At 40.9% G+C, this 25,915-nt stretch overlaps 1 protein-coding gene across 2 annotated transcripts in view; it reads right to left on the reverse strand.

Annotated features, from left to right (window-relative positions):
• Positions 1-25,915, reverse strand: part of ppp1r16b (protein phosphatase 1, regulatory subunit 16B) — a 235,104-nt gene that overhangs the window by 123,629 nt on the left and 85,560 nt on the right. Inside the window, exon 1 of one of the 2 annotated variants that reach the window (XM_061886910.1) lies at positions 13-170. The exons of the other annotated variant lie outside the window; for it this stretch is intronic. The gene's annotated coding sequence lies outside the window, so the exon portion shown is untranslated. Of the gene's footprint in view, positions 1-12; positions 171-25,915 lie in introns of those variants that run through there. 2 annotated transcript variants of the gene reach the window in all.

Here is a 25,915-nt window from a genome sequence, read left to right on the forward strand (position 1 = left end):
AAAAAGTATTACCTTATAAAAAAATGTCAGGAACAACTCAGAAACTTCCTGAAGAAGCCTTTACCACATCTTCTGGGAGACTTCTTTAACATTGCAGCCAGAAAATGTTCAAATGCCCGGTGGTACGCTAATACTCCGTACCACAGCCCAGTTCAGACTGCTTGCATGCATTTCCTCAAGTGCAGTACAGCTGATGACAGTGTCAGGAAACCGGTGGTCTTAAATAAGGTCACTTTCAGAATGCATGACATAGTCACTCACCAAGGGAGTCAAAAATCGCTGTCTTTGGCGCCTTCACGTTTTTGTCACTGTAACCAACCTAAATGCAATTAAAAGATTTACAAGACAAAGAATAATGACCACTGTACAACAACCTAATTGCAAATGAATGATTTCAAGCCAAAGGTGGACCACAATCTGCTCTTCTGAAACTAAAGCTGTCAGTTGTTCATTTCCTCAGACGGAAAACAACTTAGGCTATGTCCCCACTAAGCCGGATAACCCCTTAAACCAGGGGTAGAGAACCTATGGCTCGCGAGCCAGATGTGGCTCTTTTGATGATGGCATCTGGCTCTCGGATAAATCTGAGCTGACATTGCTTAACACGATAAATAATGAATAATTCCACTTGTAATCACAGTGTTAAAAATAACATTAAAATTATAAAACATTGTCATGCATTTTTATGTTCAAGAAGTTGGTAAGAAGTCATTTATTTATTATTGGTTAGTGTGGGGCTTGCCCTCCAGGGGGCGCTTCAGACCACCAAGCACTGACATGAGAGCCTGTTTCAGGGTTACAATATTGTTTTATTTTCAATAAGTTTCTCAGTCGCTTTCCAGCAATTGTCTTTTTCTCTTTCGTTCTCGCTTGCACTCTGGTTTCTAGCCGCAAGACCGTCTCTCCTCCTGGCTGCTGCTTATGACATAGCGACAGGTGATCAGATAAAAAGGCCCAGGTGGGCCTTCTACGCACCTGTCGCTGATTTCAAGGCCGGTACAGGCAACACCCCGCTTCGCTGCAGGCCCGCAGGCCCGCAGGCCACGCCCCCTCCACAGTTAGCTTCAGAATAACAATGTTATTACAAAGAATAAGAGATCTCTCTAGAAATGTTGGTCTTTCTTAAAAATGCACGCGTTGTGTTGTGTTCAGTGTTAAAAAAAATATTATATGGCTCTTACGGAAATACATTTTAAAATATTTGGCTTCTTGGCTCTCTCAGCCAAAAAGGTTCCCGACCCCTGCCTTAAAGGAATACTTATTTAGCCAAAGACCTGTTTCAGCCACACAAAACCAGCGTTTAATTTTTTACAATTTTTTACACGGGTAAGGCCGTGTATTTCTTGAATCTCCGACTCTTGACTTTGGATGGACTCATTGATTGTTTACAAACTGAGTTTGGAGAGGAAGTGACGCCTGATATCTAGATCCCTAGTTTGATTGTTGTAAGATGTTCTTTATCACATTGCTTAAATAAAGATTTCATTAATTTATGGTGGCTCGGGGGTGATTCACTACAATAGGACCCCACAGCACACTGGATTCCAGTTCTTTGAAATACCACAACACTGGAGATTGTTCAGATAAGTTACATTTAAGAACTTGCACACAAAGTAACACTGGAAGTGACTATGACGTGCGCATTTTCCGCGCATGCGTATTAGTGGGGAGGTGGTTTTAAACGGTGGCATTGTTGTGTGTGGACACAGATAAGGTTCATTGTTTATGAATCCTGGCTTTGTGCATTTGCACCTGGGCTGATATTCGATAAGTCGATTATCGGAAGATAAATGATAACAAATACTATAACTTTGCCAGGAGCGACAATCGCCATAATTCGCCTTATTCAGTCTGCAAGAGCGCTCACTCCTTTGCAGACGTTTAGCAGCTGCAAGCATTTGTACTACAAACCCCGTATCCATATGAGTGTGGAAATTGTGTTAAATGTAAATATAAACGGAATACAATAATTTGCAAATAATTTTCAACCCATATTCAGTTGAATATACTACAAAGAAAACATATTTGATGTTCAAACTGATAACCTTTTTTTTTTTCAAATAATAATTCACTTGATGCCAGCAACACAAAACAAAGAAGTTGGGAAAGGTGGCAATAAATACTGATAAAGTTGAGGAATGCTCATCAAACACTTACATGGAACATCCCACAGGTGTGCAGGCTAATTGGGAACAGTTGGGTGCCATGATTGGGTATAAAAACAGCTTCCATGAAATGCTAAGTAATTCATAAACAAGGATGGGGTGAGGGTCACCACTTTGTAAGCAAATTGGCAAACAGTTTTAGAACAACATTTCTCAACGAGCTATTGCAAGGAATTTAGGGATTTTACCATCTACAATCTGTAAAATCATCAAAAAGTTCAGAGAATCTGGAGAAATCACTGCACATAAGCGATGATATTACGGACTTTCGATCCCCCAGGCAGTACTGCATCACAAACTGACATCAGTGTGTAAAGGATATCACCACATGGGCTCAGGAACACTTCATAAAACCACTGTCAGTAACTACAGTTGTACGTTACGTCTGTAAGTGCAAGTTAAAACTCTACTAAGCAAAGTGAAAGCCATTTATCAACAATATCCTGAAACGCTGCCAGCTTGGCTGGGCCCGAGATCATCTAAGATGGACTGATGGAAAGTGGAAAAGTGTTCTGCGGTCTGACGAGTCCACATTTCAAATTATATTTGGAAACAGAGGACGTGGTGTCCTCCAGAACAAAGAGGAAAATAACCATTCGGATTGTTGTAAGCACAAAGTTCAAAAGCCAGCATCTGTGATGGTATGGGGGTGTATTAGTGCCCAAGGCATGGGTAACTTACACATCTGTGAAGGCACAATTAATGCTGAAAGGTCCATACAGGTTTTGGAGCAACATATGTTGTCATCCAAGCAACGTTATCATGGACGCCTCTGCTTATTTCAGCAAGACAAGTGTTACAACAGCGTGGCTCAGTAAAAACAGAGTGCGGGTACTTTCCTGGCCCGTCTGCAGTCCAGAACTGTCTCCCATCGAAAATGTGTGGCGCATTATGAAGCGAAAATACGGCAGCTGAGACCCCGGACTGTTGAACGACTGAAGCTCTACATAAAACAAGAATCGGAAAGAATTCCACTTTCAAAGCTTCAACAATTAATTTCCTCAGTTCCCAAACATTTATTGCGTGTTGTTTAAAGAAAAGGTGATGTAACACAGTGGTGAACATGCCCTTTCCCAACTACTTTTGCACGTGTTGCAGCCATGAAATTCTAAGTTAATTATCATTTGAACATCAAATATCTTGTCTTTGTAGTGCATTCAATTAAATATGGGTTGAAAATGATTTGCAAATCATTGTATTCCGTTTGTATTTACATCTAACACAATTTCCCAACTCATATGAAATTGGGGTTTGTAGATGCACATTGATTGTGTAATGATAGCTGCTGTACAACTCCTCATGTTTAGTATTACCCTATTTAATTGGAATGATTGAAAAAGCGTGATTGATAACTATACATTCATAAAACTACGGACCGAGCAGCGTTATTTTCACTCGCTAAGTTAAATGCTAACATAAAAACAAAGAGATATTGACGTTGCTTCCCAACGAAAAATGGCATACCCCAATCTAAACTTGTAAAAACACATTCCAGTCCAAACCAGTGATTTTCAACTATTGTGAAGACTGTATCTCACAGCCGTGAGATACAGTCTGGTGTGCCGTGGGAGATTATCTAATTTGACCTATTTGGGTTAAAAATATTTTTTACAAGCCAGTAATTGTAGTCTGTAAATTATGTGTTGTTGTTAAATGTTGATGCTGTCTGGAGCTTGGCAGAGTAACCGTGTAATACTCTTCAATATCAGTAGGTGGCAGCCGGTAGTTAATTGCTTTGTAGATGTCGGAAACAACGGGAGACAGCTTCCGGGTAAAAATGTGTCTAATGCTTAAACCAAAAATAAACAAAAGGTGAGTGCCCCTATGAAAAGGCATTGAAGCTTAGGGAAGGCTATGCAGATCCAAACTAAAACTGAACTGGCTACAAAGTAACAGAATTCTGGACGACAGCAAAGACTTACTGTGGAGCAAAGATGGCGTCGACAATGTACATCCGAACATGACATGACAATCAACAAAGTCCACACAAAGAAAGATATAAACAACTTAAATAGTCTAAATTGCTAAAACAAAGGAGATGCAGGAAACATCGCTCAAAGGAAGACATGAAACTGATACAGGAAAATACCAAAAAAAGAGAAAAAGCCACCAAAATAGGAGCGCAAGACAAGAACTAAACACAGGATAACAGCAAAAAAGACCAAATAAGTCAGAGTGTGACAGTACACCTACTTTGAGAAAGGAGCTATATTAATGCATGCGTGGTTATGCTTTAAAGTCATATCCAACAATTGCGACTTTTTACTGTCAACTGAGTTTCGTTTATTAATGATTTCTCCAGGTGGTGTGCCTCCGCATTTTTTCAATGCAAAAAATGTGACTTGGCTCAAAAAAGGTTGAAAAACACTGGTCTAAACTACTAAGATTCCGTATTCACATTGAACATAATGGCTGTGATGAGTAATCGATATATGAGTCATAGTGTCAAATAGAAACAGACAAAGATGTCAACAGGAAGTGAACTCGCATGAACAGGAACCCATAGCTAGTTTTTCTCCGGACAAAACAAGACGATTTGACATTCAATCCGCATAAGAGACGACACCATTGGAGCGAACACATTGCTGCTTGGAGTGAGGAGAAGTTGCAGAACACTTTTCCACTTTGCATCAGTCCATCTTAGATGAGCTCGGGCCCTGTGAAACGTTTCTGGGTGTTCTTGATAAATGGCTTTCGCTTTGTATAGTAGAGTTTTAACTTGCACTTACAGAAGTAGCGACCAACTGTAGTTACTGACAGTGGTTTTCCGAAGTGTTCCTGAGCCCATGTGGTGATATCCTTTACCCAGTAATGTCGCTTTTTGATGCAGTACCGCCTGAGGGATACAAGGGCCTTGATACCACTTACGTGCAGTGATTTCTTCAGATTCTCTGAACTTTTTGATGACATTACGGAGCGTAGATGGTGAAATCCCTAAATTCTTTGCAATAGCTGGTTAAGAAATGTTGTTCTTAAACAATTTGCTCAGGCATTTGTTGACAAAGTGGTGATTATTTCCCCCCTCCTTGTTTGTGAATGACTGAGCATTTCATGGAAACTGCTTTTATACCCAATCATGGCACCCACCTGTTCCCAATTAGCCCGTTCACCTGTGGGATGCTCCAAATAAGTTTTGGTTAGTATTTCAGTCCTTTTTGCCACTTGTGCCAGCTTTTTTGAAACGCGTTGTAGGCATCACATTCCAAAGGAGCTGATATTTGCAAATAATTAAGTTCTCCAGTGTGAACATTAAATATACTGTATATATTCAACCGAATTTAAGTTGAAAAGGATATGCAAATAGTTGTATTCTCTTTTTATTTACCATTTAAACAATGTGACAACTTCACTGCTTTTGGGTTTTGTACATAAATAGCATGCATTATATACAATTTTCTATCAAAATTGAAAGAACAGATACATTTTGAAAGGTGAAATACTTTATTTCCAAGTATTTGTGGCGGCCAGACCTCAATATATATATTTTCTTATGACATTATTGTAGTAAAATAAAGATTTTTATTTTTATTGCAATACATGGACTGCATTTCTCTAGTGTATATATTGTTTTATTTCCAGTGTGGCATCAACACCTCGTATCCTATCCAGTAGAAACTAGAGTAGATGACGCAAAGAGACTTGCAAACTGCTATGAAACCTTAGAAATAGTGGCACTGCAGCAAGTATTGTGCTGTGACGTTAAGAAACAGGGAAGATATGAACACCACACGGGGCTGTAAAGCCTGCGGTGATAGCATAGCTGCTCCCCCAGGGGGGCAAAGCTGCAAATCACAGATTGACCTCAATCAGCTCCCTGACTGCACATAGGAATGCTCACACTTTGCATCGCACATTTTGATGGAAAAGGAAAAGTCTGGATTGGAAGCAGCAGATATATGAAAAAAAGAGTCTAAGATTCATGCCAGCATGTTCAGCCCTCTGCAGCCTTAAAGGCCTACTGAAATGAGATTTTCTTATTTAAACGGGGATAGCAGGTCCATTCTATGTGTCATACTTGATCGTTTCGCGATATTGTCATATTTTTGCTGAAAGGATTTAGTAGAGAACTTCCGCGATAAAGTTCGCAACTTTTTGTCACCCCCTCACATCCTCACATTGTTTTTAATGGGAGCCTCCAACAAAAAGTGCTATTCGGACCGAGAAAACGACAATTTCCCCATTAATTTGAGCGAGGATGAAAGATTCGTGTTTGAGGATATTGATAGCGACGGACTAGAGAAAAAAAAAAAAAAGGAAAAAATAAAAACGTGATTGCATTTGGACGGATTCAGATGTTTTTAGACACATTTACTAGGATAATTCTGGGAAATCCCTTATCTTTCTAATGTGTTGCTAGTGTTTTAGTGAGTTTAACAGTACCTGATAGTCGGAGGGGTGTGTCCACGGGTGTCTTGACGCCAGTGTCTCAGGGAAGTCGACGGCAGCTTTATGGACGCCGCAAGCTCAGCTGATATCCGGTAAGAAGCTACTTTTTACCACAATTTTCTCACCGAAACCTGCTTGTTGACATTTGGTCAGGATCCATGTCCGCTTGACCGCTCGGATACATAGTAAAGTTTCACCTTCGGGAATTTTAAACAAGGAATCACCGTGTGTTTGTGTGGCTAAAGGCTAAAGCTTCCCAACTCCATCTTTCTACTTTGACTTCTCCAATATTAATTGAACAAATTGCAAAAGATTCAGCAACACAGATCTCCAAAATACTGTGTAATTATGCGGTTAAAGCAGACAACTTTTAGCTGTGTGTGTGTGCAGCGCTAAAATTTCCTAACAGTCCGTGACGTCACGCGTACACGTCATCATTACGCAATGTTTTCAAGAAAAAACTCCCGGGAAATTTAAAATTGCAATTTAGTAAACTAAAAGGCCGTATTGGCATGTGTTGCAATGTTAATATTTCATCATTGATATATAAACTATCAGACTGCGTGGTGGATAGTAGTGGGTTTCAGTAGGCCTTTAAAAGGGACCTGCCCTTTTTTTGAAGACCCTGTTTTTTTTTTTAACGTGATTGAGCTTCTTGTTATTTTTTTAAGAAACCCCAAAAGCAGTGAAGTTGGCACATTGTGTAAATGGTAAATAAAAACAGAATACAATGTTTTGCAAATCCTTTTCAACTTATATTCAATTGAAAAGACTGCAAAGACAAGATATTTAATGTTTGAACTGGTACGTGCTAACGTGCTGTGATTTTTCCAGATTATTTGAACAATTTGATGATATTATGGAGCGTAGATGGTGAAATTCCTAAATTCCTTGCATTAGCTGGTTGCCCAGGCATTTGCTCACAAAGTGGTGAACCTCGCCCCACCCTATGATTTATACAACGTGCCAACTTCACTGGTTTGGTTTTTTTACCTAAAGTCACAGCAGCCCTGTCCTTATTCGTGTTCCGAATCATGTTCTGTTTTGGTTATGTTCTGTCTTCAGCCCGATCGTAGCTGAGATAGGCTCCAGCCCGATAGGGATAAGCGGTAGAAAATGAATGGATGAATGTTGTGTTAGTCTTGGAGTCCCTCAGTTCCTGTTTTGTGCACCCCTGGGTTTGTTTTGGTTACCGTGGGTACTGATTGGATTCTCCTGCTTCTGGTAAGTGTTCGGGACGCTCACCTGCTGCCGAGCACTAATCAGAGAGCTATTTATTCACGTTTCTCGCCACGCTCAGGCTGGCTTGGAAAACTGGAGCCATTACCTCCCTGCTTGGCACTCAGCATCAAGGGTTGGAATTGGGGGTTGAATCACCAAAAATGATTTCCGGGCGCGGCCACTGCTGCCGCCCACTGCTCCCCTCACCTTCTAGGGGGTGATCAAGGGTGATGGGTCAAATGCAGAGAATAATTTCACCACACCTAGTGTGTGTGCGACAATCATTGGTACTTTAACTTTAAGTTCTGTCAAGTGGGGGTTGCATTTACCGCGGAGTCTTTCTCCCAGGATGCAGACGGACCACTCCAAACAAAAGCGTGAAGGTAGGATATGATTTATTTTTCATAAAATCATACACCATACAAAGAAACCAGAAACAAACAAAAGGAAAACGTGCCGATCGCACCTTCCTGTTTTGTGCACCCCTGGGTTTGTTTTGGTTACCATGGATGCTGATTGGGTTCACCTGCCTCTGGTTAGCACAAGAATCATAAACCAGAAAACAGGAATTACTCTTGCACATTGCAAACAATGAAGCTAGCCTGAGTGTGGCAAGAAACGTGAGTGCATAGCTCTCTGATTAGTGCCCGGCAGCAGGTGAGCGTGTCGAACATTAGCCAGAGGCAGGTGAACCCAATCAGTACCCGTGGTAACCAAAATAAACCCTGGGGTGCACAAAACAGGAACTGAGGGAGTCCAAAACTAACAGAACATGACTAAACAAAACACGATCCTGGCCACGGATCATGGCAAGCCCTTATTTTTTGACAGGAACAGAACAATGCACATCACGTTCTTTTAACTCAAAAAATAATACATATATGAACATGACAAATGATATAATAACATGACACAGTATAATAACAAACCTATGGCATGTATTCCGTCACGTGACTTCTTACCGGAAGTGAAAACCAGTGGTGGTCAACTAAGCCCAGATGGCTGTTGGACAGCAAAAATATACAAAGTTTTTGCTCGGGTCAGGTGGCATTTCATCATTTAACTTGGCGTCTAAGCTGTAACTTTTGTTGTGCTGTTCCACACGCCGTTTACGAGTAGCATATTTGTCCGCGTCTTTATCAACTTATAACTACAGATGTCAACATTGTGTATGTGCTGAAAGATTAATTTATGATTGTTTATCAAAACATAACTATAGATGTTAGTAATGCGCGGTTTGCGGTCTCACCCGCGGAGTCCGCGGGTAAACCGCGGGTCGGGCGGTTGACATAAGGAAAAAATAGACTTTAATTAGATTCGGGCGGGTGGCGGTTGAACCATCCGGAGACATTTGATATACATGGTTCTGGGATTGGTATCCTTTGCCACTCAAGGAGCGATTTAAGACCCGTGTCATAAAGCGAAGAAGTCAATAGGAGACGCTATTATTCTCTTGAAGGACTGCCGGCAGTCACCCAGATATGAAATATTAGTGCGTGCTATGAAGTCATTGGCTTTGTCGCCTTCTACATCATACACGATCTGCTTGTCAGTCCAGCATCATGTTGTGTGTGGCTTCCGCTGTAACACGCACACGACTGCAAGGCATACTGGGTGATACAGAGTACACTAATGGTTGTGATATAAACAATTTTAACACTCTTAGTAATATGCGCCACGCTTTGAAGCCACACCAGTTAAGAACGACAAACACATTTCGGGAGAACATCCTCACAGTAACACAACATAAACGCAACACAACAAATACGCATAATCCTTTGTATTCATGACACTTCCTGACTATTTTATACACCCCAAACCCCCCACCCCCAGTGCGTCGGTAAGGTGGGCGGGGTTGGGGGCGCGGGGGTGTAAAATATATTCAGGAAGTGTCATGAATACAAAGGTTTATGGGTATTAGTTGTGTTGCGTTTGTGTTGTGTTACTGTGAGGATGTTCTCCCGAAATGTGTTTGTCAATCTTGTATTGTGTGGCTTCAAAGCGTGGCGCATATTAGTAAGTGTTAAAGTTGTTTATATCACAACCATCAGTGTACTCTGTATCACCCAGTATGCCTTTCAATCTTGTACATGTGATTGCGGAAGCTGCACACAATATGTTGCTGGACCAACAATCGGTTGTTGAAGGTGTCAAAGACAATGGCTTCACAGCACGCCCATATTCTTGTCTTCTGGATGAACGCTATTGAATAATCGCGAGAATGTTGGCGGCTCCAATTGACTACATTACTCTGTGAAACAGTTTGAACTAGCTCTGTTAGTGGTAAAGGTGGCCAACCTCTGATATATTTCAGCGGGCTATTGGCGGGCGGGTACGGTCCCGATAAAATGTTGGTTCGGGTGGACGGCGGGTGGATGACGATTTTGGTGACGCGGATGCGGATGATATAATTGCCTATCCGCGCATCTCTAATAGATGTCAACATTGTGTACATGCTGAAAGATTAATTTATGATTCTTTATCAAAATATAACTATAGATGTCTACATTGAGTACATGCTGAAAGATTAATTTATGATTGTTTATCAAAATATAACTATAGATGTCAACATTGTGTACGTACTGAAAGATTAATTTATAATTGTTTATCAAAATATAAATATAGATGGCTGCGATGAGGTGGCGACTTGTCCAGGGTGTACCCCGCCTTCTGCCCGATTGTAGCTGAGATAGGCTCCAGCGCCCCCCGCGACTCCGAGGGGAATAAGCGGTAGAAAATGGATGGGATGGATGGATCAACTATAGATGTCAACATTGTGTATGTGCTGAAAGATTAATTTATGATTGTTTATCAAAATATAACTATAGAAGTCAACATTGCCTATGTACTAAAATATGCATTTATCATTGTAACGTACTATTTTCTGGTCTCCCCATGTCAAGCATTAAAAGATTACAGTTGGTACAAAATGTGGCTGCTAGACTTTTGACAAGATCAAGAAAGTAAAGTTTTACTACTTACGTATAAAAAACTACACGGTCTAGCTCCAGCCTATCTTGACGATTGTGTATGTCCCGGCAAGAAATCTGCGTTCAAAGGACTCCGGCTTATTAGTGATTCCCAGAGCCCAAAAAAAGTCTGCGGGCCATAGAGCGTTTTCCATTCGGGCTTCAGTACTCTGGAATGCCCTCCCTGTAACAGTTCGGGATGCCACCTCAGTAGAAGCATTTAAGTCTCACCTTAAAACTAATTTGTATACTCTAGCCTTTAAATAGACTCCCTTTTTAGACCAGTTGATCTGCCGTTTCTTTTCTTTTTTCCTCTGTCCCACTCTCCCTTATGGAGGGGGTCCGGTCCGGTGGCCATGGATGAAGTACTGGCTGTCCTGAGTCGGGACCCAGGATGGACCACTCGCCTGTGCATCGGCTGGGAGATCTCTGACCTGCTGATCCGCCTCCGCTTGTGGTGGTTTCCTGCTGGCTATACTGTGGACGGGACTCTCTCTGCTGTGTTGGATCCACTTCGGACTGGACTATCACGGTTGTGTTGGATCCGCTATGGATTGAACTTTCACAGTATCATGTTAGACCCGCTCGACATCCATTGCTTTCAGTTCCCCTATAGGGGAGGCGTTGCCCACATATGCAGTCCTCTCCAAGGTTTCTCATAGTCATCATTGTCACCGACATCCCACTGGGTGTGAGTTTTTCTTGCCCTTATGTGGGCCCTACCGAGGATATCATGGTTTGTGTAGAGCTTTGTGCAGCCCTTTGAGACACTAGTGATTTAGGGCTATATAAATAAACATTGATTGATTGATTGATTGTTGCCTTTGGTAAAAGCTTAACTATTGTAGATTTGCACACTTGTTTAAGAAATACAAAAAAAATCAAAATACTATTTAAAAGAGAAATAATAAACGTTTAAAGGTATGGCCCACGGGCCGAATCAGGCCCACCAACAGGTTTCCTCCGGCCCACCAGACGAGTTTGCTAAGTATAAAAATGAGCAGAAATTTTTTGAATGAAATAGTACCAATGATTCTTTGCATTTGACCCATCACCCTTGATCACACCCTGGGAGGTGAGGCGAGCAGGGGGCAGCAACATTGGCCACATCCGGGAATATTTTTTGGTGATTCAACCCCCAATTCCAACCCTTGATGCTGAGTCCCAAGCAGGGAGGTAATGGGTCACATTTTTATAGTCTTTGGTATGACTCGGCCGGGGTTTGAACTCACAACCTACCGATCTCAGGGAGGAAACTCTAACCACCAGGCCAGGGAGTAGGTTAAAAATCATTTGTGTACTCTAGCCTTTAAATAGACCCCCCTTTTTTGCTCTGCTCCCCTCTTGTTTGTGGAGACCACGAAGACCATTAGTTGACTACAGATGAAGCACTAGCTGTTCAAAGTTGGAACCCGAGGTAGACCACTCATCTGTGTATATGTTGGGGACGTCTCTGCGCTGCTGACCTGTCTCCACTCAAGATGATGTCCTGCTGGCCTCACTATGGACTGGACTCTCACACTATTAACTAGATCCATTCGACGTCCATTGCACCGGTTGCCCAGGGGATGTCCCCACATCTGCGGTCTCCTCCAAGGTTTCTCATGGTAGCCCATTGGGCTGAGTTTTTCCTTGCCCTGATGTGTGATCTGAGCCGAGGATTTCATTGTGGCTTATGCAGCCCTTTGAGACACTCGTGATTTAGGGCTGTATGAATAAACTTTAACTGATTAATTGAACATGTAAGTGTAAAAAAAACATTATGGTTTGTACATTTTCAGAATGTGATTGGTGTAGTTTTAAGCAAAAAAAAACATTCTGAAGTTATATTTATGTTATAATGCCATGATTTTACCAGTCCTGCCCGCTTGGGAATAGATGTTTCTCCATGTGGCCCCTTAGCTAAAATGAGTTTGACACCCCTAGTTTAAAGTACAAACCCTGTTTCCATATGAGTTGGGAAATTGAGTTAGATGTAAATATAAACGGAATACAATGATTTGCAAATCATTTTCAACCCTTATCCAGTTGAATATGCTACAAAGACAACATATTTGATGTTCAAACGGTTAAACTTTTTTTTTTTTTTTTTTTGTAAATATTCATTAACTTTAGAATTTGATGCCAGCAACACGTAACAAAGAAGTTGGGAAAGGTGGCAATAAATACTGATAAAGTTGAGGAATGCTCATCAAACACTTATATGGAACATCCCACAGGTGTGCAGGCTAATTGGGAACAGTTGGGTGCCATGATTGGGTATAAAAGCAGCCTCCATGAAATGTTAAGTAATTCACAAACAAAGATGGGGCGAGGGTCACCACTTTGGAAGCAAATTGTCGAACAGTTTTAGAACAACATATCTCAATGAGCTACTGCAAGGAATTCAGGGATTTTACCATCTACGGTCCGTAAAATCATCAAAAAGTTCAGAAAATCTGGAGAAATCACTGCACATAAGCAATGATATTACGAACGTTTGATCCCTCAGGCAGTACTGCATCAAAAACCGACATCAGTGTGTAAAGGATATCACCACATGGGCTTGGGAACACTTCATAAAACCCCTGTCAGTAACTAAAGTTGGTCGCTACATCTGTAAGTGCAAGTTAAAACTGTACTATGCAAAGCCAAACCCATTTATCAACAATATCCTGAAACGCCACTGGCTTGGCTGGGCCCGAGCTCACCTAAGATGGACTGATGCAAAGTGGAAAGGTGTTCTGTGGTTTGACGAGTCCACATTTCAAATTATTTTTGGAAATAGAGGACGTGGTGTCTTTCAGAACAAAGAGGAAAATAACCATACAGATTGTTATAGGCGCAAAGTTCAAAAGCCAGCATGTGTGATGTATGGGGGTGTATTAGTGCCCAAGGCATGGATAACTTACACAACTGTGAAGGCACCATTAATGCTGAATGGTCAATACAGGTTTTGGAGCAACATATGTTGTCATCCAAGCAACGTTATCATGAACGCCCCGGCTTATTTCAGCAAGACAAGGGTTACAACAGCGTGGCCTCGTAAAAAAAGAGGGCAGGTGCTTTCCTGGCCCGCCTGCAGTCCAGACCTGTCTCCCATCGAAAATGTGTGACGCATTATGAAGCGTAAAATACGACAGCGGAGACCCCAGACTGTTGAACGACTGAAGCTCTACATAAAACAAGAATGGCAAAGACTTCCACTTTCAAAGCTTCAACAATTAGTTTCCTCAGTTCCCAAATGTTTGTTGAGTGTTGTTAAAAGAAAAGGTGACATAATACAGTGGTGAACATGCCCTTTCCCAACTACCGTATTTTCCGCGCTATAAGCCGCAACTAAAAACCACAAATTTTCTCAAAAGGTGACAGTGCGGCTTATAACCCGGTGCGCCTTATATATGTATTAATATAAATATTTATTTTCATAGAGTTTAGGTTTTGCAACTACGGTAAACAGCCGCCATCTTTTTTCCCCGTAGAAGAGGAAGCGCTTCTTCTTCTACGGTAAGCAACCGCCAAGGTAAGCGCCCGCCCACCTGGAAAGAGGAAGCGCTTCTTCTTCTATGGTACGCAACCGCCAAGGTAAGCACCCGCCCCCGTAGAAGAAGAAGCGCGCGGCTAATCCGATTCATTTCTTATGTGTGTTTCTGTAAAGAGGACCACAAAATGGCTCCTACTAAGGGACACGTGTACAACGCAGAATTCAAACTCAAGGCAATAAGTCACGCAAAAGAACACGGAAATAGAGCCGCAGCGAGAGAATTGAACATAAATGAATCAATGGTGCTTAGGTGGAGGAAGCAACAAGATGACCTGCGCCAAGTAAAGAAGACAACACAGAGTTTCCGAGGGAACAAAGCAAGATGGCAACAGTTGGAGGACAAACTGGAACAGTGGGTAGTTGAGCAGAGAGCAGCGAGCAGAAGTGTCAGTAACATCACTATTCCAATGACGGCAACAGCGCTAGCAAGCGAACTTCACTTGGATGATTTTAAAGGTGGTGCTTCTTTGTGTTTCCGGTTCGTGAAAAGACGCAATCTCTCCATCCGCACACGGAGTACTATTTCACAGCAACTGCCAAAAGACTTTCAAGAAAAGCTGGCTACTTTCTGCGCGGATTGTAAAAACAAGATAGCTGAAAAAAAGATCCGGCCAGGAAGGCAGGATTCATGGAACTGCCGGACAACAACAGCGACACTGACTCTGATGACTTTGACGAGACGGAGCCCGCCATTTTGGATGCTGTATTCGCCCAATTTTGTAATTCAGACATCGAAGAAGAAGAATTCGAGGTATTTATGGATGAGGAATAACTTCTGAAGGTGAGCTTTAAATGTTTATTTTGTGTGCTGTGACATTAACGTTCGAGGAACGTTGAGTTATTGATGTTGCTATTGCTCTGCAATATTTTGAGTGTTACTATTGTTGTGATTGCACATTTGCACACTGGTTTGTATTATTAAAGTTTGACTGACCTATCTGACTGTTTTATTGACATTCCCTTTTGCGCAGCGTGGGCGCGGCTTATGACCCGGTGCGGCTTATAGGTTTACAAAGTTTTTAAATATGCCATTCATTGAAGGTGCGGCTTATAACAAGGGGCGGCTTATAGCGCGGAAAATACGGTACTTTGGCACGTGTTGCAGCCATGAAATTCTAAGTTAATTATTATTTGCAAAAAAAAATAAAATTTATGAGTTTGAACATCAAATATCTTGTCTTTGTAGTGCATTCAACTGAATATGGTCTGAAAAGGATTTGCAAATCATTGTATTCCATTTATATTTACATCTAACACAATTTCCCAACTCATACGGAAACGGGGTTTGTACACACTTACACCATGTGTTGCCTTTATTATAACACTTATATAAACGTTTAAAGTAATTTTCATAGTAGGCTAGTATAGCTAATATAGACACTTACATCATGTGTTGCCTTTATTACAACACTTATATCAGACTTTTAATGTGATTTTGATAATAAGCTAATATAGAAGCTTATATCATGTGTTGCCTTTATTATAACACTTTTATACGACTTTCAAAGTCATTTTGATAGTAGGCTATTATAACTAATATAGACACATCATGTGTTGCCTTCATTATGACACTTATATATGACTTTTAAAGTCATTTTGATAGTAGGCTAATCAGCTAATATAGACACTTACGTTATGTGTTGACTTCATTATAACACTTATATGAAACGTTCAGAGTCATTTTGATAGTAGGCTAATATAGAAACTTACATCATGTGTTGCTTTCATTATAAGACTTATATAAATGATAAATGGGTTGTACTTGTATAGCGCTTTTGTACCTTCAAGGTACTAGGTGGGATTTGAACCAGGGACCCTCGGGTTGCGCACGGCCACTCCCCCACCGCGCCATGCCGGCTTTTATTTTTTCGCGGCTTCTGACCGATTAGTTTTTTGTATTTTTAGTCTAATATGGCTCTTTGAACATTTTGGGTTGCTGAACCCTGAACTATACACTCATACCATCTAAGGTCTTGCTTGGACTTGCAACTACAATTGAGATTCAGAAATGTCACAATAAAACAAGGTCATGTTCAGCTTATTTTTAAATGTTGCAACAACAATTGGTATGTTATTATCAAAAACAATTATTATTCACTAACATAGTACACAAAAGTAGCGAAAATTGCTACTTTTGAGTTTTGTGTTGAGTACCAGGTAGTAGGAATTTGTACCGTATCGGCTGAAATTTAAACGGTAACAATCCCTATTTGTAGTAAATTCTGGAACTGGACGATTATGTCAAAAATAATAATCACTATTATTTTGATTAATATTGGAGTCAGGATTAGTTACACAGTTATTAATTAATTTCAAAACATGAGTATCTATTGTATCAGCGGTATAGCTCGGTTGGTAGAGTGGCCGTGCCAACAACTTGAGGGTTGCAGGTTCGATTCTCGCTTCCGCCATCCTAGTTATTGCCGTTGTGTCCTTGGGCAAGACACTTTACCCACCTGCTCCCAGTGCCACCCACACTGGTTTAAATGTAACTTAGATATTGGGTTTCACTATGTAAAGCACTTTGAGTCACTAGAGAAAAGCGCTATATAAATATAATTCACTTCACTATCACCGAAACTCTATACCTTGCTTTATGCGCTGCTAGAACAGAAAAAGGGCTTCCCTAGAGCCAACATTTGTCCTAAAGAAGTTAAAACCAAAACGGCTATTAATAAATGAGTCCCCCCCCCCCTCAAAGAATAAAGTACAACCTTAAGTTACAAACTTAATTACTTCTTGAACAGTTTTCCATAATAAACTATTAAAACATTGATAAAAGTCCCTACTTTAGGATGCACACTTTAAAGACAAAAGGTATATAATGGCTATAATGGTACATAATTATCATTTATATACAATACCTGACATCATATCCACACACTGAATGGCGGAAGCTGCCATGCAAGGTGCTAACCACGGCCCATCAGGGTCCTTGGGCAAGGTTGAAGTTTCTTGCCAAAGGACCCAACAGTGGCTTGGGTGGTGGAAGCAGGAATGGAACCTGGAACTGTCAAGTTGCTGGCACGGTCACTCTACCATCTGTGCCACGCCGCAGTGTACGTATGTCATTTTAGATACCGCAGTATTGTGGATTCAAAGTCTTGGCGAGACTAGTTTTTTTTCTGGCGCTTTTGCATCTCCAGGGCTGAAATCAAAATGCATTTCCTGGGAAATTATCTTTGGGATCGCCGGCACAGCTGATCACTGCGCAGCCGCACACACTATATTGCCACAAGTATTTGGCCACCTGCCTTGACTCACATATGAACTTTAAGTGCCATCCCATTCCTAACCCATAGGGTTCAGTAAGATGTGGGTCCACCTTTTGCAGCTATTAAAGCTTCAACTCTTCTGGGAAGGCTGTCCACAAGGTTGCAGAGTGTGTTTATAGGAATTTTCCACCATTCTTCCAAAAGCTCATTGGTGAGGTCACACACTGAAGGCCTGGCTCTCAGTCTCCGTTCTAATTCATTCCAAAGGTGTTTTATCGGGTTCAGGTCTGGACTCTGTGCAGGCCAGTCAAGTTCATCCACACCGGAGTCTGTCATCAATGTCTTCATGGACCTTGATTTGTGCACTGATGCACAGTTATGCTGGAAAAGGAAGGGACCCGCTCCAAACTGTTCCCACAAGGTTGGGAACATGGAATTGTCCCAAATGTTTTGGTATCCTTGAGCATTATACATACAGGTGCTGTTCATATCATTAGAATATCATGAAAAAGTTGATTTATTTCAGTAATTATATTCAGAACGTGAAACTTACATATCATATCAATTCATTACACACATAGTGATAGATTTGAAATGTTTATTTCTTTAAATCTTGATGACTAGTAATGAAAATTACTGAAAATCCCAAATTCAGTATCTCAGAAAATTAGAATATTAGTTACGACTAGTACCAAAAAATATTTTTTAGAAATGTGGGCCAACTGAAAAGTATGAACATGGAAAGTTTCAGTATTTACGGCAATCAATACTTAGTTGCAGCTCCTTTTGCCTGAATTGCTGCAGCAATACGGCTCGGCATGGAGTCCACCAGTCTGTTGCACTCCTCAGGTGTTATGAGAGCCCAGGTTGCTTTAATAGTGGCCTTCAGCTCTTCAGCATTGTTGGGTCTGGCATCTGGCATCTTCCGCTTCACAATACCCCATAGGTTTTCTATGGGGTTAAGGTCAGGTGAGTTTGCAGGCCAATCAAGAACAGGGATACCATGGTCCTTAAACCAGGTACTGGTAGATTTGGCACTGTGTGCAGGTGCCAAGTCATGTTGGGAAATGAAATCTTCACCTCCATAAAATTGGTTATGCGGCAGGCAGCATAAAGTGTTCTAAAACTTCCTGGTAGACTGCTGCATTGACCCTAGACCACAGGAAACACAGTGGACCAACACCAGCAGATGACATGGCACCCCAGACCATTACCGATTGTGGAAATTTGACACTGGACTTCAGGCAACGTGGATTCTGTGCCTCTCCTGTCTTCCTCCAGACTCTGGGACCTTGATTTCCAAAGGAGATACAAAATGTACTTTCATCTGAAAACATAAGTTTGGACCACTCAGCAGCAGTCCAGTCCAGTCCTTTTTGTCTTGAGCCCACGCGAGACGCTTTTGACGTTGTCTCTTATTCAAGAGTGGCTTTACACAAGGAACGCGACAGCTGAAGCCCATATCTTGCATACGTCGGTGCGTGGTGGTTCTTGAAGCACTGACTCCAGCTGCAGTCCACTCTTTGTGGATCTCCCCCACATTTTTGAATCGGTTTTGTTTGACAATCCTCTCCAGGGCGCGGTTATCCCTCTTGCTTGTACACTTTTTTCTACCACATCTTTGTCTTCCCTTCGCCTCTCTATTAATGTGCTTGGACACAGAGCTCTGGGAACATCCAACCTCTTTGGCAATGACCTTTTGTGTCTTGCCCTCCTTCTTTAAAGTATCAATGGTCATCTTTTGGACAGTTGTCAAGTCAGCAGTCTTCCCCATGATTGTGTGTCATACAGAATCAAAACGAGAGATCATTTAAAGGCTTTTCCAGGTGTTCAGAGTTAGTTAGCTAATTAGAGTGTGGCAGCAGGTGTCTTCAATATCTGACCTTTTCACCATATTCTAATTTTCTGAGCTGTTGAATTTAGGGTTTTCATTGGTTGTCAGCTATTATCATCTCCTTTTTGGCAAAAAACACTTGAAATGTACCAGTCTGTTTGGAATGAATGTATACATTCTACAAGTTTGACTTTCTAAATGGAATTAATGAAATAAATCAACGTTTTCATGATATTCTAATAATATGACCAGCACCTGTATATACACAACTAGGGCTGGACGATATATCGATATACACGATATATCGGGGGTTTGTCTCTATGCGATATAGAAAATGACTCTATCGTGATATTCGAGTATACGTTCTCACACAGTTGTTTTTAGCTGCGGGCATTACACTACAGGCTCTTGTCACTCTTTCCTATCTCTCCTTCTTACAGACAAGCAGGAGCACAAACTTACACACGTCACATTCTGACACGTCATACGTCACATACTCTCGCCCAGCAGAGAGGTAGCAGACTGGGTAACGTTAGTCGTGATGCTAACGTAGCCGTACGAGTCGTAATAAGAGATTAAGAAGGTGCGGAACTGGTAACAAATAAAGGAAGACTTCATTCCCAATAAAAACAGCAGGGGGTCTATCGCGGTTCGGCTTCAAGTGGGAATATGTCGAACAGACAACCGTAATTTGTCAAGTGTGGGGCAAAAGCGTTGCTATAAAAAGTAGCATTACTGCAAATATATAGCATCATTTGTAAGTCACTCGCTAGAGAATGAAGGGAATTTCATAACGTACGTAGTAACATACCACATAGTGAAAGACGAATACAATTTGATTTCCTATTATGCAGCTCATTTTTATTCGACACTTAAAATGTCTCTGACAATCTTGCACTGTCTGTTTTGGAAATGACTTGAATGTTTGTGCCATTGCCTAATAACTTTAATAAATACACTTTTGTTCAACTGACTTAGTTGTGATTTCCCTCTCTGCATGAAAGTTTAAAATGAGCATATATTAATGCAGTATGAAGAATAATGTTTTAATGTAGACATAGAATCATCATACTACTGTGATTATATGCATCAAGGGTTTCATTGAAGGCTAAGGCAAAGTATCGTAATATATATCGTATTTCGCGATATGGCCTAAAAATATCAAGATATTTAAAAAAGGCCATATCGCCCAGCCCTTTATACAACATTCAATGTTGGTTCCAGCCATGTCGCTTACGTGGAGTGATTTCTCCAGATTTTTTGAACCTTTTGATGATATTATGGACCATTGATCTTGAAATCCCTAAATGTCTTGCAATTGCACTTTGAGAAACGTTGTTCTTAACTGTTTGACTATTTGCTCACGCAGTTGTGGACAAAGGTGTGTACCTCGCCCCATCCTTTCTTGTGAGAGATTGAGCATTTTTTGGGAAGCTGTTTTTATACACAATCATGGCACCCACCTGTTCCCAATTAGCCTGCACACATGTGGAATGTTTCAAATAAGTGTTTGATGAGCATTCCTCAATTTTATCAGTATTTATTGCTACCTTTCCCAACTTCTTTGTCACATGTTGCTGGCCTCAAATTCTAAAGTTAATGATTATTTGCAAAAAAATGAAATGTTTATCAGTTTGAACATCAAATATGTTGTCTTTGTAGCATATTCAACTGAATATGGGTTGAAAATGATTTGCAAATCATTGTATTCCGTTTATATTTACATCTAGCAGAATTTCCCAACTCATATGGAAACGGAGTTTGTACAAAGAAGAAGCTTATGACTATTTTCGACACCGACTACGATGGCGGACTCACACAATTTTCAGGACTTATGCAGATCCCAAATACACAACAGTAGGTACCATAGGGTAAGAAAAATTGCTTTTCCAAAATGTTGTGAAACAAAACACCAGATAATATGTCTTACCTAATACACACACCATAATAATACTCCTATGTCGAAGCACAGTACAATCCATTAAGTGGTGCGGCTTCATAGCTTACCAAAGTCCTACTAAAACATGTTGACATATTTTTAAGTGCCGTGTGTAATGTGTAGTGTAGTTTTGGTGTGGTTTACTGGCATAATATTGCGGTCTACACATATCTCTTATGTTGACTGCCATCATATTGCAGTTTACACATATCTCTTATGTGTGACTGCCATCATATTGCAGTCTGCACCTATCTCTTATGTGTGACTGCCATTATATCGCAGACTACACATATCTCTTATGTGTGACTGCCATCATATTGGAGTCTACATGTATCTCTTATGTGTGACTGCCAACATACTGCAGTCTACACGTATCTCTTTTGTGTGACTGCCATCATATTGCAGGTCTACACATACCTCTTTTGTGTGACTGCCATCATACTGCAGTCTACATGTATCTCTTATGTGTGACTGCCATCATACTGCAGTCTACATGTATCTCTTATGTGTGACTGCCATCATACTGCAGTCTACATGTATCTCTTATGTGTGACTGCCATCACACTGCAGTCTACATGTATCTCTTATGTGTGACTGCCATCATACTGCAGTCTACACGTATCTCTTTTGTGTGACTGCCATCATACTGCAGTCTACATGTATCTCTTATGTGTGACTGCCATCATACTGCAGTCTACATGTATCTCTTATGTGTGACTGCCATCATACTGCAGTCTACATGTATCTCTTATGTGTGACTGCCATCATTCTGCAGTCTACACGTATCTCTTATGTGTGACTGCCATCATATTGCAGTCAACACATACCTCTTTTGTGTGACTGCCATCATACTGCAGTCTACATGTATCTCTTATGTGTGACTGCCATCATACTGCAGTCTACACGTATCTCTTATGTGTGACTGCCATCATATTGCAGTCAACACATATGTCTTATGTGTGACTGCCATCATATTGCAGTCTACACATATCTCTTATGTATGAGTGCCATCTACTAAACACACTTATCATAAATAAAATTGCTTCAAGGTCGGTTAATACAACCAGAATTATGTGGTACATTAGGCGCACCGGGTTAATAGGCGCACTGCTGATTTTTGCGAAAATAAAAGAATTTAAAGTGCGCCTTTTAGTCCGAAAAATATTGTAAATCCTTTCTTCTTTCCAGGCATTTTTGAGTGACGGGAAAAGAAACACACTAAACATTGAGAAGTTATGACGCAGGGGGCCTCGCTTCTTAAAAATGGCTGTGTGTGTACAGGAAGTGATGTCTGTACTTCCAGCCAAGACTCAAAGACATGTGTCGCACACAAGAGGCATATTTGGAACGTCTTTTAAAAACGAAAAGCTTGCAATTAGAGGCGTTCGTAAAATCGAGGTTGGCTGGATAATACATTGAAATGAATTAAATCGCTGCGCTCTACAGTGTAAAAAAAATACTTAGTTTTGCCTTTAATCATAGCTAAAGTTAGTTTGGCAGGGTTTTGTTCTTAATTTTTTTTCAGCTGCTGTAAAAGTTGCAAAACCGTGTCTGTGTGGAATGCTAAATGAAAAACCAACACAATGGGACCAACCGGAAAAATATTCTGCAAACATACTCTAGACATGGCTGTCCAGAGTCAGAGCCCGTGGCTGACCGCTCGTCTGTGCATTGGTTGGGGACATCTCTGCGCTGCACTATGGACTGGACTCTCACTATTATGTTAGATCCACTATAGACTGGACTCACACTATTATGTTAGATCCACTATGGACTGGACTCTCAGTATTATGTTGGATCCACTATGGACTGGACTCTCACTATTATGTTATATCCACTGTGGACTGCACTCTCACAATATTATGCATGATCCACTATGGACTGGATTCTCACACCATTATGTTAGATCCACTATGGACTGGACTCTCACTATTATGTTAGATCCACTATGGACTGGACTCACACTATTATGTTAGATCCACTATGGACTGGACTCTCACAATATTATGCATGATCCACTATGGACTGGATTCTCACACCATTATGTTAGATCCACTATAGACTGGACTCTCACTATTATGTTAGATCCACTATGGACTGGACTCACACTATTATGTTAGATCCACTATGGACTGGAATCTCACAATATTATGCTAGACCCACTATGGACTGGACTCTCACACTATTATGCAAGATCCACTATGGACTGCACTCTCACTATTATGTTAGATCCACTATGGACTGGACTTTCACACTATTATGTTAGATCCACTATGGACTGGACTCTCACTATTATGTTAGATCCACTATGGACTGGACTTTCACACTCTTATGCTAGATCCATTATGGACTGGACTCTCACACTATTATAATAGATCCACTATGGACTCAAATCTCACAATTATGTTAGATCCAGTATGGACTGGACTCTCACACTATTATGTTAGATCCACTATGGACTGGACTCTCACAATATTATGCTAGATCCACTATGGACTGGACTCTCACACTATTATGTTAGATCCACTGTGAACTGGACTCTCACAATATTATTTTAGATCCACTATGGACTGGACTCTCACTATTATGTTAGATCCACTATGGACTGGACTTACACACTATTATGTTAGATCCACTATGGACTGGACTCTCACAATATTATGCTCAATCCACTATGGCCTGGACTCTCACACTATTATAATAGATCCACTAAGGAATCAAATCTCACTATTATGTTAGATCCACTATGGACTGGACTCTCATAATATTATGCTAGATCCACTATGGACTGGACTCTCACACTATTATGTTAGATCCACTATGGACTGGACGTTCACACTATTGTGTTAGATCCACTATGGACTGGACTCTAACAATATTATGCTAAATCTACTATGGACTGGACTCTCACACTATTATGTTAGATCCACAATGTACTACACTCTCACAATATTATGCTCAATCCACTCGACGTCCATTGTGACACAGCTAACGCAGCTAACACAGCTGACACCCGCATCTGCGGTCCTCTCCAAGGTTTCTCATAGTCATTCATATTGACATCCCACTGGGTTGTGTGTTTTTCCTTGCCCTTATGTGGGCTCTGAACCGAGGATGTCGTTGTGGCTTGTGCAGCCTTTTAAGACACTTGTAATTTAGCGCTATATAAACAAACATTTATTAATTGATTGACATTGAACATACCAAAAATCACGCAGTTCAATAATCTTTTATCAAAATTCCTACAGACTTGTGGTGCTACCACGACTACTCCATTACATTCACCTACACAAAGCAAATAAAATGTGACTTTGAAACACACAACTCACACAAAAATGTCGTAACAAGTGAGTAAAGTACACATCAAATGGCTTTAAAGCATAATTCCAAATCCTCAACCGCCAGAAAAGCAGAAATATAGTTTTAAAAACGGTATAATTAACTGGAATCTTCTCTTTCACAATGATGTTTCCTACATCAACGTCAACATGGAAGCAGGGGAGAGAATGTCGAGTTCAAGCGTCACTCTAAAATCCCATTCAGCTTACTGGATTGAGGTCAATGGGAAATGTCATCATCCATGTCATTATGGAAGTGATTTGGCTCTCGCTGCACGTGTACCGTGAATTTCGGACTTCTTTCCGAGGCTTTGAACCGTGCAGCTTGTAAAACGGTGCAGGTAATTATTGGATTTTTCTGCAGCTGTAAAATAAATGTATTAAAAAACAAGCAAACACAGTGAATAGGTGTGTTATTGTTTCTACTAGGGTGCCATCTTTTGGGCGAAATCGGTCATTGCGGGTACTGCAGCGCTGCTTTGCCCCTCTGTTTAAGTTAGAGTCAGGTTAAAGTACCACTGATAGTCACACACACACTGGGTGTGGTGAAATTACTCTCTGGATTCGAACCATCCCCTTGTTCCACCCCCTGGGAGGTGAGGGGAGCAGTGAGCAGCAGCGGTGGGCGTGCTCGGGGATCATTTTTGGTGATTTAACCCCCAATTCCAACCCAACTGCCATTGCCTCAGCCGAGCAAAAAACATTACCAAGGGTAGCACACACCCTGGCTTCCACTTGTTCGAACTGCTACCACCGAGCAGGCGCTACAGGTGCATCAGAGCTCAGAGACAGCTTCTTTCCCACAGCTGTCACCATCTTGAACTCAAACTTGTAATACATTATTCACCCCTATACAATATCCTACCACATTACCCTACTGTGCAATATTACCCTTCGAGTGCAATATATATGTCCAACACTGTTTGTTATTACTTTATTACTCCAGTACTCCTGTTTTGTTATGTATATTGTACAGATTTTTTGTATATTGTTTTATATGTTGTACAGGATTGCTCATTGTTTTTTATTGGATAGTAATCTGATTAATCTTATTTTTTTCTTTATTACTTATGTGATTTATTTTCATTCCATATTCGTTTCCACTACCGCACCTTAAATTGGAGTCCTTAATCTCGTTACATGCAAATATAATGACAATAAAGTCAATTCTATTCTACTTTTGATGCTGAGTGTGAAGTAGGGAGGCAACGGTCCCATTTTTATAGTCTTTGGTATGACTCGGCCGGGGTCACCAACCTTTTGGAAACCAAGAGCTACTTCTTGGGTACTGATTAATGCGAAGGGTTACCAGTTTGATACACACT

This window comes from Nerophis ophidion, linkage group LG02, assembly GCF_033978795.1.
Source record: "Nerophis ophidion isolate RoL-2023_Sa linkage group LG02, RoL_Noph_v1.0, whole genome shotgun sequence".
Classification (NCBI taxonomy): domain Eukaryota; kingdom Metazoa; phylum Chordata; class Actinopteri; order Syngnathiformes; family Syngnathidae; genus Nerophis; species Nerophis ophidion.